This window comes from Zingiber officinale, chromosome 2B, assembly GCF_018446385.1.
Source record: "Zingiber officinale cultivar Zhangliang chromosome 2B, Zo_v1.1, whole genome shotgun sequence".
NCBI lineage: Eukaryota > Viridiplantae > Streptophyta > Magnoliopsida > Zingiberales > Zingiberaceae > Zingiber > Zingiber officinale.
In genome coordinates, this window is record NC_055989.1 from 81,112,283 (window position 1) to 81,131,899 (window position 19,617).

A 19,617-nucleotide genomic window follows, 5' to 3' on the forward strand; every position below is an offset into this window, starting at 1 on the left:
CAAAATAATTCATCTAGTTTAAGAATTAAAAGATCCTTTGAAACTTTGTAAGCATCTACTATTGATGCCCACAAAACATTCTGCGGAAAAGTATTTAGTGCGTACCTTATTGTGTCGCTGTTCTCCAGGTGGTGTCCAATCAGATGGAGGTCGTTGAGGATATCCTTTAATCGAGTGTGTAGTTATGAAGTCGTCTCTCCATGAAGTATTTTAATATTAAATAAATTATTTAATAGTAAATCTCATTTATTTACCTTGGACTCATCGATTCCTTCGTGTAGCTTTACTAGACGGTCCCACAGTTCTTTAGCGTTGTCATAGGGCCCGACTCGGTTCAAATCTTCCATTGTGAGCCCGCACTGGATGGTGTTGATCGCCTTGTAGTCTAGTTGTGCCTTCTTGATCATTGAGGGAGTCCAGTCTTCTGGTTCTAGTGGCATTCCATCTTTTATTGGAGGTGTGTAACCTTTCAATATTGTGAACCAAAGCTCGATGTCGAACTTAAGGTAGCACTTCATTCTGTTCTTCTAATAACTAAAGTTCTCCCCTTTGAACAGTGGAGGTCGGACGGTGTTGTACACTTCTTGATAGGAGTTTGTCATATTTGCAGTCACAGAAATAATAAAAGAAATTTCCAAGACTCTTGTCTTGGGATTAGCTGTGCGAGATAAAGGAAATAAGATTACAAGATAAAGAAAATTTTTAAAAGAAAAGAAAAAGTTTTGAAAATTTGCTTGAAAAATTGTTAGTAATTTCAGAACTACGGGGCTCTGATACCAATTGTAAGATCATAATGAAGCGATAGAGGGGGGTGGTGAATATCGCTCGTCAAAAACACTTTTATTTTACTCGTAAAAACAGAAGTAGTGCAGCAAAAAATAAAGAACTCGTGTGGTTACTTGGTTCGGAGCCTACGTCGACTCCTACTCCAAGACCCTGGGATCCTTTATCGCACCCGCACCATTGGACAATCCACTAATATTCTTCTTTCCAAAACCTTCAGAAAGAAGTAATACATATAGTATGCAAGAATATGAGATAGTAACAATCTACTATATTATGTGAATTTAAGTACAATACAAGCTTTAAAGTAAATGTATATCGATACTATGTGGGAGATAAAGCTTGGTCAGCACTTGAACGAAGTAGACGCTTGCTTGAAGACGACTTGCAGAGCAGTAGCACGAACAAAGAGTTTCCATAGAGACGAACAGACAACTTGGTTGCAGCCTCAGACCTCGAGTTCTACTTTTATAAGAATCGGTACCGTTCAGTCGATCGATCGTTGGGTTCGGTCAACCGAATTCGCTCCCTACCTTTTTCACTGAGATCTGATCCTTGGGCATTAATGATGTTTAATGGTTCGGTCGACCGATCGCTTTATTCGGTTGACCGAACGGTGAGCTTTTCCCGTTCGTCGAGATTTTTTATTAATGCACCTTTAATGCAATAATCATTCGATCGACCGATCCCCTGGTTTGGTCGATCGATTAGCCAATCTTCCATATGTGCTTCTGATCGATCTGATAGGTGCCACATCATTAGGGTTCGGTCGACCGATCATTGGTTCGGTTGACCTATCAGGCCTTGATCGAATGTTGCTCTGCTTTGGTCTGAACTTATCTCTGATCCGAGTTAGCCTTCTTCGATCTATTGATCCACTTGTTCGGTCGACCAATCAAGCCATACCTGCCAAACAGAGTTATACAGAATATTACTGAAAAATAGAGATTAGCACAGTAATAATATATTTGATGCATGAGTAGTATTAGACAGTAGAATTGTCTTGATCTCAACTTGGAAACCTTCCCGATTTCTTTAGTTGGATCAGCGACCTTAGGTTGTTCCTTTCAGGAACACGATCTCACTATCGCTCCTCCAGTTGCTTACCTCAATCTACCTGCCAAACATGGTCCTCCAGACATATTTGGACTTTACCGCTTAGCATTGAATCGACCACTTAGGACTTTCCCTAGATCAATGGTCCTACAAACCTATCGAGTTTCTCTGCTAAGTGTTGAATCCTCTCGACCCACTTGGTCTTTCCGCCTGGCTTTCACGATCTTCTAAGTCTTTCCTGCGTAGCCTCTAACTAGGACTTTCCCAGTTGAGTAAACAGCCTGCACACTTGGTCAACTTATTAGATCACAATAATACTTAACTTGAACCTTTGACAACATCAAAACTTAGGTTTGATTTTGGTGTAACCTGTACCAACAGCTGACACAAGAAGAGAGCAAGCAGACCAAAAAGCTTTTGGAAGCAGACCAAGAAGCATCTCAGGAGCAGGCCAAGAAGCCGATCGACACCTATGGTGAAGCTCCTCATGCGCCGATCCCATTCCATCGAGCACTATTCCGGACTCCATCAGAAGAGAGGGGCCGGGCAGATAGAGATCGGGGATCTTCTTTAGATGAGGCACCCATTCGGAATAAACAAAAAAGAAAAGTGCCAAAGGAAGATGATTCACCCGAGCAGATCAATCAACAATTCTTGCAGGAGATTCTGAATGATCTTCTACCGAAGCATTACACCCCGTTGACGATCGGGGAATATAATGGAGCAACCAACCTGGATGACCATTTGGTCAAGTTTGATAACGCATCCACACTTCACAAGTACACGGATGGAGTGAAGTATCGGATCTTTCTCACCACGCTATTTGGATCGGCACAACGTTGGTTCAAGCGATTGCCAAGTGGCTCGATCCATAACTTCAAGGATTTTAGAGCGGCCTTCCTACATCACTTCGTTAGCAGTCGCCACCACCAGAAGATGAGCGTCAACTTGTTCACCCTTAAGCAAGGGCCCAACGAAGCGCTAAGGTCCTACATCCTGCGCTTCAATCAAGTGGCGATGGACATCCCGGTGGTCTCCTCGAACGTGTTGGTGAACGCCTTCACCTAGGGACTCACTGAAAGGGAGTTCTTCAGATCACTCATTCGGAGGCCACCACGAGACTCTGAACATCTTTAGAAGAAGGCCACGTAGTATATCAATGTGGAAGAAGCCTAAGCGGAGAGAAAAAGGGAAACACCCGCTGAACCAGCAACCGCATCTGAACGGAGACGGCCGAGCAGCTATCAACATCCGAAGGGGCCTCGATCGGGTGGAGCCCAATACCACCAGGAGCCAAAGGCACATGTCGTGCAGCATGTGGTGTCTGGTCGCCCGAGGGCCATAAAAGGCAAGGTATGGATGCTACTCTTCTGCTCCTTCCACCATTCAGTGACACATAACACGAGGGACTGCTATGATTTGACGCTCGTAGCTAGAAGACCGGCCCCACGTGGATACCGTCGTCGATCACCTTTACCTAATCAATGACACAGATGTCGATTTACAGGGCGAAGGGAGGAGGACGGTTGAGCCACGCCATCGTAAACTCCTGTGAAGGAAGAACACAAGCCTCGCCAGAGCATCTGCCGAGCAGATCAGACCGTCGGAATGGGAGGAGGAGAACTAGAGCAACACCGCTCGGGGAAAATAGGAATGATTGCTGGTGGGCCGACTGACAGTGATTCTAACCGAGCAAGGAAGTCGCACGTTCGGCGACTCGAGATCCATGTTGTTGGCTACAGCAAGGAGAAGGCCGAAAAACCCGAGATCAACTTCAGCCTAAAAGATTTGGGATTGGAAATTCCTCATGACGATGCACTGATCATCCGAACGGTAATTGCCAATTATACAATTCATTGAACTTTTGTTAATACAGGGAGTTCGATGAACATTATCTTCATAAAGGGGTTTGATTAGTTGCAAATCAATATGAGTGAGCTGCTGCCGATGATGACCCCGCTCTACAACTTCATGGGAAATAAAGTGTTGCCGATCGACCAAACCAAGATGGCCATCTCACTCGGATAGGAGCCCCTGAAGAGGACAAGGACCACGAACTTCATCGTGGTCGACGCGCCTTCGGCCTACAACATCATCCTGGGCCGGTCGGCTCTCAACTAATTCCAAGCAATGGTATCCACCTACTGCTAGAAGGTCAAATTCCAGGTGGACAACAGGGTGAGAGAAGTCAAAGGCGACCAATTGGCCGCTCGGCGATGCTACGTAAAGATAATCAGAGCAGAAGCAAAGGCTGCTCGGAAAAATCCGCGCTTGGGGGTGAACGCTATCATGGAGAAGCCTCCTACGCTAGTGTACGAAGAGAAGGAGGTCCAGATCCACCCGAGATGATTGGAAGCAACCACCTTCATTACCGCCGATCTAGAGAGTGAGAAGAAGGCAGAGCTGGTTGCCTGCCTCAGAAAAAATCATGACGTGTTCACTTGGTCGACCCACGAGCACCTCGAAATCTCGTCGAGTGTGGCGTAGCATGAGCTTCATGTTCGACCGGATGCCAAACCGGTGAAGCAAAAGAAAAGAGACTTCAGCGCTGAGCAAATTCTGATCATCCAACCAGAGATAGAGAAACTGTCGGAGTCCAGTCATATACGGGAAGTCCAATTATTGAGAGGGCTCGCTAATGTGGTGTTGGTCTCCAAGCCGGGCAACAAATGGCGAGTCTGCATCGACTTCCGTCACTTAAATAAAGCATGCCTGAAAGATTTCTATCCGCTGCCAAAGATAGATTAGATGGCAGATTCCACAGTAGGCTGCGAGCTGATCTGCATGTTTGACGTGTATCAGGGTTACCACCAAGTGTCGGTCGCTCGAGAAGATTAGGAAAATGTCAATTTCATTACAGCGGATGGAACATATTGCTACAACGTTATGCCATTCAGACTGAAGAACGTCAGCGCCACCTATCAGAGGCTAATGAACAAGGTTCTTCGATGGTAGATCAACTGTAATATGGAAGTATATGCTGATGACATTTTAATAAATCCCTCCAAGCTGTCGACCTTTGTGCAGACGTCGACAAGACCTACCAAACCCTTAGTGCCTATGGAATATAGCTGAACCCAAATAAGTGCCTATTCGGTGCGAGGAGCTGCCGATTTATGGGTTACATCGTCACCGAACGGGGGATCGAGGCGAATACGAGTAAGGTGAAGGCGCTGCAAGACATGCGTTCGCCACGCAGCTTAAAGGAAGCCCAATTGCTGACCAGACGGATCACAATATTGTTCAGATTCATATCCAAGTCATTCGACCAGAGCCTACTATTTTTCAAGATGCTGCGCCGAGCGACAAAATTCTAGTGGGATGCGAAGTGCGATCGAGTGTTGGAAGAGCTCAAGGAGTATCTTAACTCCTTGCCTGTGTTAGCTAAGCCAAGCGCTGGGGAGCAGCTCTGGATCTATCTATCGTCCGTTGAGTGTGCGGTAGGCTCGACATTAGTTAAGCAGAATGGCCATGAACAATAATCCGTGTACTTTTTAAGCCATATACTGAATGATGCCGAGTCCCACTACACTAGTCTTAAAAAATTAGCTTATAAATTGGTACTTGTCGCTCGGAGGATCTACCCATACTTCCTCGCACATCCAATTATCATGATGACCAACAGCGCCTTGGGAAGAGTCCTCCTTAACCTAGAGGCGTTCGGTCGACTGTTCAAGTAGACAACCGAGCTAGTGAGTTTGACATACAATATCAGCCCCGAACGACGATCAAAGCTCAGACATTGGCTGATTTCATCACAAAGGTCCAGAACACCGAGCTGGAATCTGTTTGGAGAATATATGTCGATGGTTCGCCCACTCGGTAGGGCAGTGGGATCGGTATTCTGCTCATTTCACCTTGGGAAGATCAGATGAAACTTTTCGTTCGATTGGATTATCGTGCCACCAACAACGAAGCTGAATATGCAGCCTTGATAACTGGCTTACAGACAGTGCGGCATGTCAGAGCCATAAAAGTCCTCATTCACTCGGACTCTTAGTTGACCGCCCAACAGCTATTGGGGGCATTCGAGATTAGTAGTTCCCGACTCAAGTTATCTGCAGAAGCCTTTGAGAAGATGAAGGTAAATTTTCAAGAGGTTACTGTACAGAAGATCCCCCGATTGGATAATCAAGCCGTGGACAAACTGGCTAAGTTAGTTACGTCATTATCATCGATCGTGATTAGCCAACCGATCTAATAAGTTTCATTGCTGGCGCACATTGATCGGATGGAGGGAGTGGTCTTCCTGAGCGATTGGAGAATGCCACTGATTGAATTCCTCCGATCAAGTAGCACACCGACCAACTAGGAGGCAACTCGACTACTATAAAAGAAGGTCGGATGATTCACCCTGATCGGAGACTAGCTTTATAAGAGATCTTTCTAAAGGCCGTTGCTCAAATGTGTGGCCCTGGAGGACATGAAGTATATACTCCAAGAAGTATATCATGACTCCTATGGAAGTCATCCGGGTGGTCGTTCATTGGCTCAAAAAATTCTCCTAATTGGATATTTTTGACCCACACTCCAAGAAGATGCCTCTCAGACAGTGACCAACTATTTGTCTTACCAAATGCATAACAACATCCCACACCGACCGACCGAGGAGATAAAGACATCCATAGTGTCTTGCCCATTCGACCAATGGGGCATGGATATCATGGGACCATTTCCCATGGCGACCGGTCAACAGAGGTTCCTACTCGTCACGGTGGACTACTTCTCAAAGTGGGTGGAGGTCGAACCGCTGGCAAAAATAAGTGAGCAGATGGTTATCAAATTCCTCTGGCAGAACATCTTGTGTCGGTTCGACATCCCCCACTGGCTCATCTCGGATAACGGAAGGCAATTCGCCGGTCGGAGGCTAAGAGAGTGGTGCGAAGGCTACTGCATCTAGTAGGCTTTCACCTTAGTGGCCTACCCCCAAAGGAATGGCCAGGTGCAAGTCATGAACCGAGAGATCCTCAGGGGTCTACGGACTCAGCTCGACCACACAAGAGGAAGTTGGGTCGATGAGCTCCCAAGTGTCCTGTGGGCACTTTGCATGACTCAAAAGAGGCGGCCAGTGTAACACCATTCCAGCTAGTGTATGGAGGTGAAGTAGTGGTCCCCATTGAAGTTGGAGTGGAGTTCGACTGGGTATAGTTCTATGCCGGGGGGAATGCTGAGCGAAGACTAATAGAGCTCGACTTTATGGACAAGGCACGGGATAAGGCTGCCTTACGGTTAACGACATAGCGATAGAGGATGAGGTAAAACTACAACTGAAGGGTGATCCCAAGGTCCTTCCAGGTCAGTGATCTAATTTGGAAAAGAATAAAGCCAGTGGGAGATGTCACCAAACTCGAAGCTCCCTGGGGAGGTCCCTTCAAAGTAGTGCAAAAGCTCCACTCGGGATCATACTACCTGCAGGATGAAAATGGCAGATAGCATGAACGCCCTTGGAGCGTGAACCACCTTCAACCTTATAGAGCCGGGTGAGGTACGTGAATGGGTCCCAATGTAACTACATAAGTGTGTGCCTTGTGTATGCAGGACAACTGTGAATGCATAATATAAAGTATTTCAAACTCTTGTGTTGATCGCCCAAGTCTTTATCAATGGTCGAGCGGTAACCTTAAACTCATGTTTACGCCTATCAAACGGTCGAGCGGTGACCTTAAACTCTTGTCTTCATCAACGGTCGAGCGACGACCTTAAACACTTGTCTTCATCAATGGTCGAGCGGCGACCTTAAACTCTTGTCTTCATCAACGGTCGAGTGACGACCTTAAATCCATGTCTACGCCTATCAAACTATCGAGCGGTGACCGTAAACTCTAGTCTTCCTCAGCGGTCGAGCGGCGACCTTAAACTCGAGTCTTCCTCAACGGTCGAGTGGCGACCTTAATGTTGGTTGGTCCTAGGAAGATCGTACCGGCTCCACCGTATAAAAATTTTGTACAAGTGTCGAACCTTTCCTAAACAACCTATTGTGTTCTTTAAAATTAAATTAGGAATCGCAAACAGAACTTAACATTATTGATTCCAAATTTAACTTATCTATTCTTAATGGTTTAGATTTGGATCGTAAACGATGCTTAACATTATTGATCCAAAACCACCTATGTTATAAATTCAATTAAATATTAACTTTTAAAATTGACTTCCAGATTAAACATGGCGAGGCACTAGGCCTTCTTGGATATGGGAGCAACCACCACTTCCTAGACAAAGCCTTTTAAGGAAAGATAATATTTATTTTCCTTATATAACTCTAGGTTTAACCAAAAAGAATAATCGAATCAAAAATTTGAAAAATAAAAAAAAACACAAACTCGAATCACAAATTCGAAAAAAAACTAGAATTTAATGCCCCTTGTGTTTGGAATTCGTACAAAGAAGAACTAGCATGATGCGGAATATAATTACTAGTTATACCTCTTCTTTGTATGCTAATAACCTCGAGATCTTCTGCCGTATTCCTCGCCTCCTCTTGGATATCGTGTGGGCGACGATCCTCCAAGATGAACACCACCTAAAAGCTTCTTCCTCCTTCTCTTAAAATTCGGCCGCCACCACCACAAAGAAATAAGAGAGCAAAGGGAAAGGAGAGGGAGAGAGGGCCGACCACAAGAGAGAGCTCCAACAAGAGAATAAGAATTAATTGTTCATGAGGCCTCCCCTCCCCTTCTTTTATATTACTTGCCCAAGGCAAATAAGGAAACAATTTTTACAAAAATTAAAATCTCTTGATTTTCCTTTTCCCCTTTTATTTTTCCTTTTGTTTCCCTTGATTGATTCAATCATTGATTGAATTATTGATTGGATGATTGGCCGACCCCTTGCTTGGGCACCAAGCAAGGGTGGCCTGCCCTTTAAAGGAAGGAAATAATCTTATAAAAAATTTTATAAGAAAAGAAGAAAAGCTCTTATAAAATTTTACCACTACAAGAAAAGTCACTTTCCGCAGCGCATCATCAACGGCGTGCATTTAAAGCGCGCCGTTAATAATAGTTTTTACGGCGCGCCTAATTATGTGCGCTGCGGAAAGTATAATATTTATACAAATAACAGCGTGCAGAAAAAGTGTGTTGTCAATACAATTTTCAACGACGTGCAAAGTAAGCTGTTAAAATTTAATATTAACAGCGCGCAGAGCGCGCTGTTAATAATTATTAAATATTAAAAAAATATTAACAGCATACAATAGGCGCCATTAATAATCTTCAACATTTTCTAAATTAATATTTAATCAAAATTTTTCACGTAGAAATAAACCTGCCGCGAATAATTTTCTCCCAATATTTTCCGCGCTTCTTAAGGCCGCGAATTATTCTCACCCAAGCTGCCCGCGCGGCAAAATAATCTTATATTCTCCTGCAAACCTAAAACGCAGCCTCTCAAAAGAAATTCGCTTCGCCGAACCTCTCTGCCGCAACCCAACTCCTCTCCGCCAACATCTTCGCCGGCGAAGCACTCTCAGCCAAAGCCCTCCTCCTCACGCAATCTCTCCCCATCGAAGCCCTCTCAGCCGAAGCCTCCTCAGGCGAACTCCCTCCGCCGAAGACTCTCTGTCGCAACCCTAATATTGTCTCTCTGCTGAACATCTCCATCCTCTCCCAGACGAAGCGCTCTCCTGTGAAGCCCTTTCCTCCGAAGCTCTCCACCAAATTGAATATCTTCGTCGATCCTTCCCTTTCTTAGGTTGGATTTTTTTTTTCTTGTATTATGTTGTCGCTGCTTTGAATTAGGTTGAACAATTTCGTTTTAATTGATCATGGAGCATCAATTCCGTTTACAGTTGGAACAGAGAACTTGAAGAGGGGAGGTTTAAGTTTGTTGCTACATGTGTTTTAATTTTGTTTTGGTTTGGTTAATTTGGTTTTGATCGTGGAGCATCAATTGGTTTTTTGTTGCTACAAAGCGTACATGTATCACATGGACTGGTTGGGCTCGGCGAGAATCCCTTAGAAATTGAAACAAACCAAATCAGGGGTTCTTTTGGTTTACTATTTATTTTATTCAGTATGAAATCATAACTAAATTATTGGTTAGATGGTTATGTTACTATTTCTTTACTATAGTCATTAGAAATTTTCTTTAGTAATATTTTTATATTGGCAACTACTTTTATTTTATTTAATCAAGTCATTCAGATTATTTCGATACAAGTTACAATTTTATTTTGTCACACTGTTACTAATTCGAGATAGATTTTCTAGTAGCAATTTAGTTAACTGGTTTGGTAATAAGTAAAAACATCGAGTATTTTCATGTGTGCGCATTTTTTAATCTGTTTCTATCCTCTTTTCTGCTGGTAACTATTTTACAATCGTATCTTTTTAGTTTTTGTATCAGTTATATCTGAAAAATGTAGGGAAAGTTGATACAATTTATATGCATTGATATCGTGAAGTGTTGATTAGAAACAATACCATGAAGCGATTAGCTATACCTCATGTTGTCAAGTCATAGACAAGAAGAAATATAATGTGCTTTTTTTAACAGACTTCTCATGATTTATAGAATTTACAATAAGGATATTCATCTTCAATTGCTCTGCATATGAACTGAAGACCTATTTCAATTAATAAGCAATAACAGTCTAGAATATTTTTGTTTAAGTTAAAAAAAGTGTTTGAAGATCAATTTCCGAGTTTAATTCGAAAAGAAGAATTATAAATAAATTATTGTATGATCCATTATAAGTTTTTATATGTATATTTTTATTTGATTAATTATATTAAAGGAGATTTTTGATCCAATAGTAAAATTATTGTTGTGTGACCCGAAGGTCATAGATTCTAGTCTTGAAAATAGTCTCTTGTATAGTACAATAGATCATTCCTTGGGATCCATGTTGACAGGAGTTTCTTGCACTTTCCTTTTGCTTTATTAATTATATTATTGTCTACATTGAACTAAAATCCTAGCTCCGCCCCTGTTTATCTTCCATTATGCTTGAGTTAGTGTAATTGCTATTGTTGTTGTTAATTTGGTATTTATGTTTCTTTTTGGTATTATTTTTTAAAATAATTAATTTAATTTGGTATTTTGTGCACGAGGCTTAAGCTATGTTTGCTCCCCTTGTTGTGAGACAGAGGCGACTTTTTTTAAATCGGAAGCTTAGATCATTTACGAAATGGATAAGGAATGGATGCATCTGCCTTCAAGGCTTGTACCTGAGTATGAAGAAGGGGTTCAAAAATTTCTTACACAAGCTAGGAACTATGCTAAAACACGTGAAGTAATCTTATGTCCTTGCAAGTGTTGTAAAAATAAAAAGTATATGAAATTTGACCAAGTGTATGAGCACTTAATTATTAAGGGGATGGATCCTTCTTACACTAGTTGGGTCTTCCATGGTGAAAGTTATACCCCACAATTTCAAGAAGAAGGTAGATTAGGAGGAGTTCAAGTAGATGATGATAAAACTAGAGAGGAATATCACTTATATAGGAATGTCTTTGTGCCGGAAGAAGAGGTTGGACACACTATATCTGAGGCAAAGGATTATGAATTTGCTGATTTATTAGAAGATGCAGAAACTCCTCTCTTCCCTGGTTGCACAACTTACACAAAGCTGTCAGCAGTCGTCACATTATACAATTACAAGTCTACTAATGGTCACACTGACAACAGTTTCAATGAGCTCCTTAAGATCTTAGGTGGCATGCTTCCAGAAAAAAACACACTTCCAGAAAGTGTTTATTTAATGAGAAAGATGTTGAAACCATTTGATTTAGAATATGAGAAGATTCATGCTTGCCCAAATGATTGTTGTCTATTTAGAAAGGAGTTTAAAGATTTGGACTCATGTCCAAAGTGTGGTTCCTCAAGATGGAAGGTGGACAAAATAACCTCCAAAGTTCGTAAAGGAGTTCCTGAAAAGGTACTACGGTATTTTCCCGTAATACCAAGATTAAAAAGGATGTTTACATTAGAAGAAAAGGCTGAAGACTTGATTTGGCATTCCAACAACAAAAGTCAAGATCATATGATGCGTCATCCAGTTGATTCAGTAGCTTGGGATACAATAAATCATAAGTGGCCAACTTTTGCATCAGATCCTAGAAATCTCCGACTTGGTCTTGCTACAGATGGATTCAATCCTTTTGGTGACCTTAGTTCCAAATATAGTTGTTGGCCAGTAATTTTGGTAAATTACAACCTTTCTCCATTGATGTGCATGGCGAAGGAAAAATCTTATGCTAACATTATTGATTCCAGGCCCAAAACAACCTTGAAATGATATAGATGTCTACTTGGAACCCCTTGTGGAGGATTTGAAAGAGTTGTGGGACACAGGTGTAGAGGCTTATGATGCATTTAGCAAATCAATGTTTAATCTGAAGGCTATTTTGATGTGGACGATCAATGATTTTCCTGCTTACGGAAATCTAGCTGGATGTACCACAAAAGGAAAAGTTGGTTGCCCTATATGTGGTGAAGACATATGTTCAATGTGGCTTAAGTACAGTAGAAAGTTTGCATACATGGGTCATAGGAGATTTCTTGCTGCTGATCATCCATTTCATCAGAAAAAGAAGTGGTTTAATGGAAAAAAAAGAGAGAAAAGGGAAACCTAGACCTTTGACTGGGCTACAAATTCTTAATGCAGTGAAAGATATTGAAAATGATTGGGGTAAAAAACAAAAGGGTCAGACTATCAATACATTTCAGAAAAAGAGGAAGACGCCAGATAATTCAAAAAGGGTACAAAAAATAGTTCAAATGTGGAAGAAAAAGTCAATTTTTTTCGATTTGCCATACTGGAGTGTAAGTTATTTGACTCTCTATTTAATAGTTTTTAATAATTTGTTATATTTCTGAACTAATACTATGAATGATTACTTATAGGGGCTTCTGTTACGTCACAATTTAGATGTGATGCATGTTGAAAAGAATGTTTGTGAGAATATCATAGGCACATTGTTAAACGTGAAGAAAAAATCCAAAGATGGCGTTAATGCTCGCAAAGATTTGATGCACTTAAAAATTAGAGAAGAATTGCATCCTCAACAAAAAGGGGAAAACATGTATCACTTGCCTGCTGCACCTTACACATTGTCTAAAAAAGAAATGGATGTATTTTGCTCTAGGTTGAAGAAAATAAAGCTACCCGATGGTTATAGCTCAAATATTGGTAATTGTGTTTCTTTAGAAGACCGTAAACTTATTGGACTGAAATCTCATGATTGTCATGTTCTAATGCAACAATTGCTATCAGTTGCATTGAGAAATCTTTTATTGAAAGGTCCACGCAATGCTCTATTTTTGCTGTGTGCATTTTACAATGAATTATGTCAAAGAGTGTTAGATAGAAACCGTTTAGAACAACTCGAGGAGAATATTATGGAAACTCTATGCATGTTGGAAAGGTATTTTCCACCTTCTTTTTTTACCATTTCAGTTCATTTGACAATTCATTTAGCTAGAGAAGCTCGCTTGTGTGGACCAGTCCAATTCTGCTAGATGTATCCATTTGAAAGGTAATAAATATTATACAACGAATTAGATTTTGTTATCAATACTTCTTTCATCTAATTTATTTTGTTATTTAGATTTATGAAAATACTTAAAGGTTATGTGAAGAATCGAGCAAGGCCAGAGGGTTGTATAGTTGAGTGTTACCTCGCAGAAGAAAGAATGCGATTTTGTAGTGCTTATATTAAAAAAGCTGCTAGTATTGGTGTTCGTTCTAATCGGAATGCGGATTTGGAGACTGGATTATTCGAAGGTCGCCCAATTTCTCAAGGAAAAGTTAAGATTTTAGAAGACCATGTGTTACAAGCCGCACATCGATATGTGTTGTTCAATACTGCAGAACTTGAACCTTACTTACAGTAAGTATAGTTAATTGCAAATCCTATTAATCTTGGTCTAGTACATAATTTATATATTTTAACAATCACTCTTCAATGATTTTAAATAGGATGCACATTGAGGAGCTTAAACAAGTAGATCATCGTTTCATAAGGAATGAAGGGTTGTTACAGAAACAACATATGGAAACATTTGCTCAATGGCTATCAAAACATGTTCCTATTACCTCTTCAGGCAGAATTCAATGGCTAGCACATGGTCCAAGAAAGCATGTTATATCTTATACATGTTATATTATAAATGGATATTGGTTCCACACAATTGATGTTGGAAGGTCGACACAAGATAGTGGTGTTTCAATTGAATCAGATACTGTTTGTCAATCTAGTGGTAATGATTATTCATATACCATAGGAAGGTTATCATACTATGGGGTTATACGAGATATTATTTTACTAGACTACTATTCTTTCAAAGTGCCTGTCTTTAGGTGTGATTGGGCCAATCATGGAATTGGTATTAAAATAGAAGATGGTTTTACACTGATCAACTTACACCAAGGACTAAGTACTTTTGAAAGTGATCCTTTCATTTTAGCATCACAAGCAAAGCAAGTATTCTATTCTAGGGACGATGATGAATCAAATTGGTATGTGTTGCTAAAAGCGCCGCCTCGGGGTATTCATGACATGAATTTGATTGAAGAGGATGCCTATACATCATCAACACCTCTTGATGTGTCTAGACTTGAGATTAACATTACCGAGAATGAACCATATGTAAGGAATGAGTGTGAGGGAATTGATGTAACTGATCCATGACTTAAATTTTATGGTGTAGATTTTATAGTTAATTACTCCATCTAATGAATTTTCTTTTCAAGTTTCATTATACTTTATTTACTGTTTTATTATATTTTTCTAGTTTGTTTATTTTTAGCGATGATCATGTCATATTGTAAATAAGCAGGTTATTAATTATTCAAAAGATGAGAAAAATGAGGGGAAAACGTAGCAAAGAAGTTGTAGATGAAATTCAGGTGATGTTGTATTCTATTTTAAATCTTGGTTTATTTCAATAAAGTATACTTATACATTTCAATTGCTTTATGCCATTTTGCAGGAAAATATAGATTCCAATAGTCCACATAACTCATCACAAGATTTGTACGGTAAAGAGAAAATTGATGATGAGAAAATTGATAAGAAAAAGGGGCGTGGTCCATCAAAGTTGAATTTGGTTAGTGGTCAACAAAAGCCAAAAGAACTGGAGCGTAATGAATTTGGACAACCAATAGGAGATAATTCAGTTAAGTACGCTTCTTTCCTAGGTTGCATGATAAAAGAATTTATGCCATATACATTAAATGGATGGAATGACGTAGACAAAGAAGTAAAGAATAGGATGTGGGATTGTCTTCGGGTATGTCTTCGGTTACTAATTTTTTCTTGTCCAATATTAATTATAACAAAATGTAAATATATTTTCGTGCTTCTTAATGTATAGATGAATTATAATGTTGAGGAGTGGGAAAAGAAATCAATCTTTCAAAAGTTGGCTAAGTTGTGGCGTGATAGGAAGTCCAAACTACAAATACTTATACAAGAAACTAATGCTCGTCCAGTTGCTTCACGAAATCTTAGTCTTTTGAAGCCTGAATTTATGGATCAAAATCAATGGGAATTGTTTGTAAAGAGGACACTATCATCCACTTTTCAAGTAAGTATTTAATTAATAAATCTTGCTTTTAATGGTTAAAGTTTTTTTTTTATTATTTTAGGTACTTCATATACATTATTTAGTTTACATCTATATTGTGACATTATTAAAACAATGTATTTTAGCATAGTACTCAACAAAGGAATCATTGGGTGGATTTAGTCCATCTACTTGTACCAGAATCATCGCTTTCCTCCATATGCTGGATAATTAAACATATAGCAACAATAAAATAAAGAACTTTTCCTAGTGTTAAAGTTCATTGGCTAACTACTCATTTTGTAAGCTTTATGTGTTAGAAAAGGTACCAATTTTATATTTATATATTCGACAACCACAATTGTCCATATGAAATTAATAGCATGGAGCTTACTAGCTTCAACATGTTTCTTTATAATGATTTTTAATTTGAAAAAGGTAGTATTCAAACCCAAGAGCTCCTGCTATGCACTACACTTATCCAAAAGCTTGCTGTTAGGCAAAAGACCAATTTATCCAGTAAGCTAGTCTGACATTCCACAATCTTGAAAATCTCCAGTATTGTTATCGCTGGTTACACCGGAAAAGGAAAATGATACAGCTGATTGAACTTGTAGAACTGGTAATCCCTCACTAGAATCTGCATTTCCTCCAGGATTAGACATCAACAGATCAGCAGACACGGCTTTGCTGCATGTTACTGCTTGAGTGAAACAGGTGCTAAATTTAGTAGTTTATGCTGCAATGACAGATCAAACCATCACCTACAATTTACAATTTACAATTATTCAGTCAGCATCCTGAATTTGTTCTCCTGCATTTGTAACGCCAGTGATATTTTACTGCCACATCTTTTGTTTTTTTTCTCTGCTTTTATGGAAACTCCATGACTGTTCCATTGACTGCAGCCACAGCGATGACTATGTTTGAATATGTGATAAGAATCAAGAGAAGTAAAAAATCTCCTAGCCATGTTTTTAATACCAAAAAAGTTGCATATCCCATGCATGAATCACTACAACAAAAGTTGCATATCCCATGCCTTGTCTAAATAATTACTACTGTTTATTTTATTTTCCTTGTCTAAGAAATTATTATTTATTGATCTAATGAATAATTAATTATATATGAATATGATAGACATTTTTTTATTCTCAGGAAAAAAGTGCAAAATTCAGAACAATGAGGGAAAATCAAGATCACATTCACACAATGAGTCGTAGAGGTTATGCCCGTTTGGCTTGCATGATGGTAAAAAATTTTATTTATTGAACTTTATACAAAAAATTTACATATACACTTAATTAGTAACATTATTTGTTCTAACACTGTTTATATGTTTTATACTGCAGGAAAAAGCAAGTCCTGCAGATACACCAATTACACGATCAAAAGTTTGGATCGAAGGTCACAAGAAGAAAAATGGAGAACCTAGTAGTCAAGCTAGTGGAGAGAAAATAGTAATAAAACCATCTCTTTATTATTTGTAGAATTCGCAAAAAAAAACAATCTAAATTTTTTATTTTAGAATCTGCGATATATCATTTTTAAAAGTTATATTTTTTTATTTGCAGAAAGAAATAGAACGGTGTCCACCTGAATCTCACAACACAACTAACATTCTTGATGATGCAATTAGTCTTGTATTTGGCAAGGAAGCTCGAGGTAGAGTGCGTGGAATGAGCTTTGGAGTAACACCATCGAAAGTTGGAGCATCTGTGCAACAAAATGGAACTGTTAAACGACTTGAAAGTACGGTGAATAACCTTCAACAAGAAATGCAAGAAATGAAGTTCTTGTTTTTTCAAAATATGAGGCAACAAAATGAGCAAAAACAGGTTAGTAATTAAAAACAAAATATATAATATGGAAAAGTTTGTCATTAATTGTGTTAATTACTTTGAGTTATTTTGTATTCTTGTTAGTAAAATTATCTTATGGTGATATTAATTGACACAACTTGTTTATTAAATTAGGTTGGTAGCGGTGACATTGGTAGCGGTATTGGTAATTATGTTGGTGGCAGTAGTCATGGGAAAAAAAATGGTAATGTTAACCAACCTCTAACTGTAGCTCAGGTAATTATTTTGTAATTTTTGTTTTCTAAATTACATATTTGTTATAAAATAAATATGGTAGAATTAATAATTTTGTATGGTTATACAGTCAAAAATGAAGGATGTGAGTCATGGAGATATCAGGGATAATGCTAAATGTAAGCTACTTCATTGGTGTGTTGATGGAGTTGTGGCAGAAGGTCGAATCGCATCTACAGATCCAAAAGCAAAAGTGCATCACGTTCTTCTTGGTGGATCATGCTAGAAAGTTTGGGTTGATAAAGTTTTTGTAGAGAAGGTGGATCTAATTAGACCGAATGATGAAATGCTTTTTCTCGAGGATGCAATAGGAAGTACAGTTGCTTGGTTAACAAAGTTTATAGTTGTGTATGACTGATATAGATTCTATTTAGTTTAAAGTCATACTCTATTTAGTTTATAGTTGTGTATGACTGATAGGAAGTACAGTTGCTTGGTTAACTATTTTTTGGTATAATGAAATGACTTTTATTTATTGTGTGTGGATTGGATTTGTATTTAATTTATTGTGAAATGTTTATTGATTATTTTAGCATAATAAAATTATTTTTTTATATTCATTAGACCATCCGCGGCGCGCAATGCACGCCGCGGAAAATAATATCCGCAGCGCGCAATGCACGCCTTGGAAATTACTATCCGCAGCGTGCATTGCGTGCCGCGGATATTATTTTTCGCGGTGTGCATTGCGTGCTACGGAAATTACTATCCGCGGCGTGCATTGCGTGCCGTGGATATTATTTTTTTATTTCACAGAAATTACAATCCACAGCGCGCAATGCATGCTGCGGATAGTCTTTTCCGCGACGCGCAATGCGCGCTGCGGATAGTATTTTCTGCAGCGCGCAATGCGCGCCACGGATAGTATTTTCTGCAGCGCACATTGCGCGCCGCGAATAATATAGGACTTTCAACAGCTTTCAACTACGCAGCATGCAATGTGCGCTGCGGAAAGTGAATTTGCGCGCTGCGAAAAGTGATTTTTGTTGTAGTGTACAAGCTCTCTTTTAATTTCCTAATGTGGATGTTAAAAAAGGAAAGTTTTAAAAATTAAAACCAAGTTTTAAATTTTAAATCTTCTCTTCTAAAATTTCCTTTTTTAACATGGTTACAAAAATAGAAAATTTCAAATTTAAAACTTCTCTTCCTTTTTTCTAAAAACCATGAGGATGGTTAAAAAAGAAAAGCTTTTTAAAACTTTTAAACTTTCTTTTAAACCATGTGGCATAATTCAAATAAGGGAAGTTTTTTATTTTAAAATCTCTCTTTTAAAACTTGTAGATATATATACAAAGAGAAGATTTTAAAAATTCAAAACACCCCTCCTAGTTTGAATTATATTGGCCGGCCCCTTCTTGCTTGGGCACCAAGCAAAGGGCCGACCCCTTTGAGAAGTAAGTGGCTGGCCCCTATGGCTTGGTCACCAAGCCATGGGTCGGCCCCCTCTTGGACACCAAGATGAGCTTTTCATGAGTGGATTTAAGGCTTCATTGAGGCTATGACAGGGACCTAGAGGAGAAATAGTTTTGGCCTCCCGATGAGCTCATGTATCCCGTGTTCACCCCGAACACACAACTCAAGTTCATCAACAATAACGCATTCCACTAGAGAGTTATTATTGCACTACCACACCAATCTCAAATTATATTATGGGCTCCTTCTTATCATGAGTGTGTTAATCTCCCCGTGTTTAAAATATCGAATGTCCATTAATTTAATTGAGTTACTGACAACTCACTATAATTAATGTCTTAGTCCAAGAGTAGTACCACTCAACCTCATTGTCATGTCGGACTAAGTTCACCTGTAGGGTTTAACATGACAATCTTTATGAGCTCCTCTTGGGGACATTCTCAACCTAGATTACTAGGACACAGTTTCCTTCTATAGTCAACAACACACACTATAAGTAATATCATTTCCCAACTTATCGGGCATATTGATTTATCGAGCTAAATCTCACCCTTTGATAAGTTAAAGAAATAAATACTAAATATATGTGCTTGTTATTATATTAGGATCAAGAGCACACACTTCCATAATAACTAAGGTCTTGTTCTTTTATTAAGTCAGTATAAAAGAACTTACCTTAAATGATCCTACTCAATACACTCAGAGTGTACTAGTGTAATTTATTAGTCAAGATAAACTAATACTTAATTACACTACGACT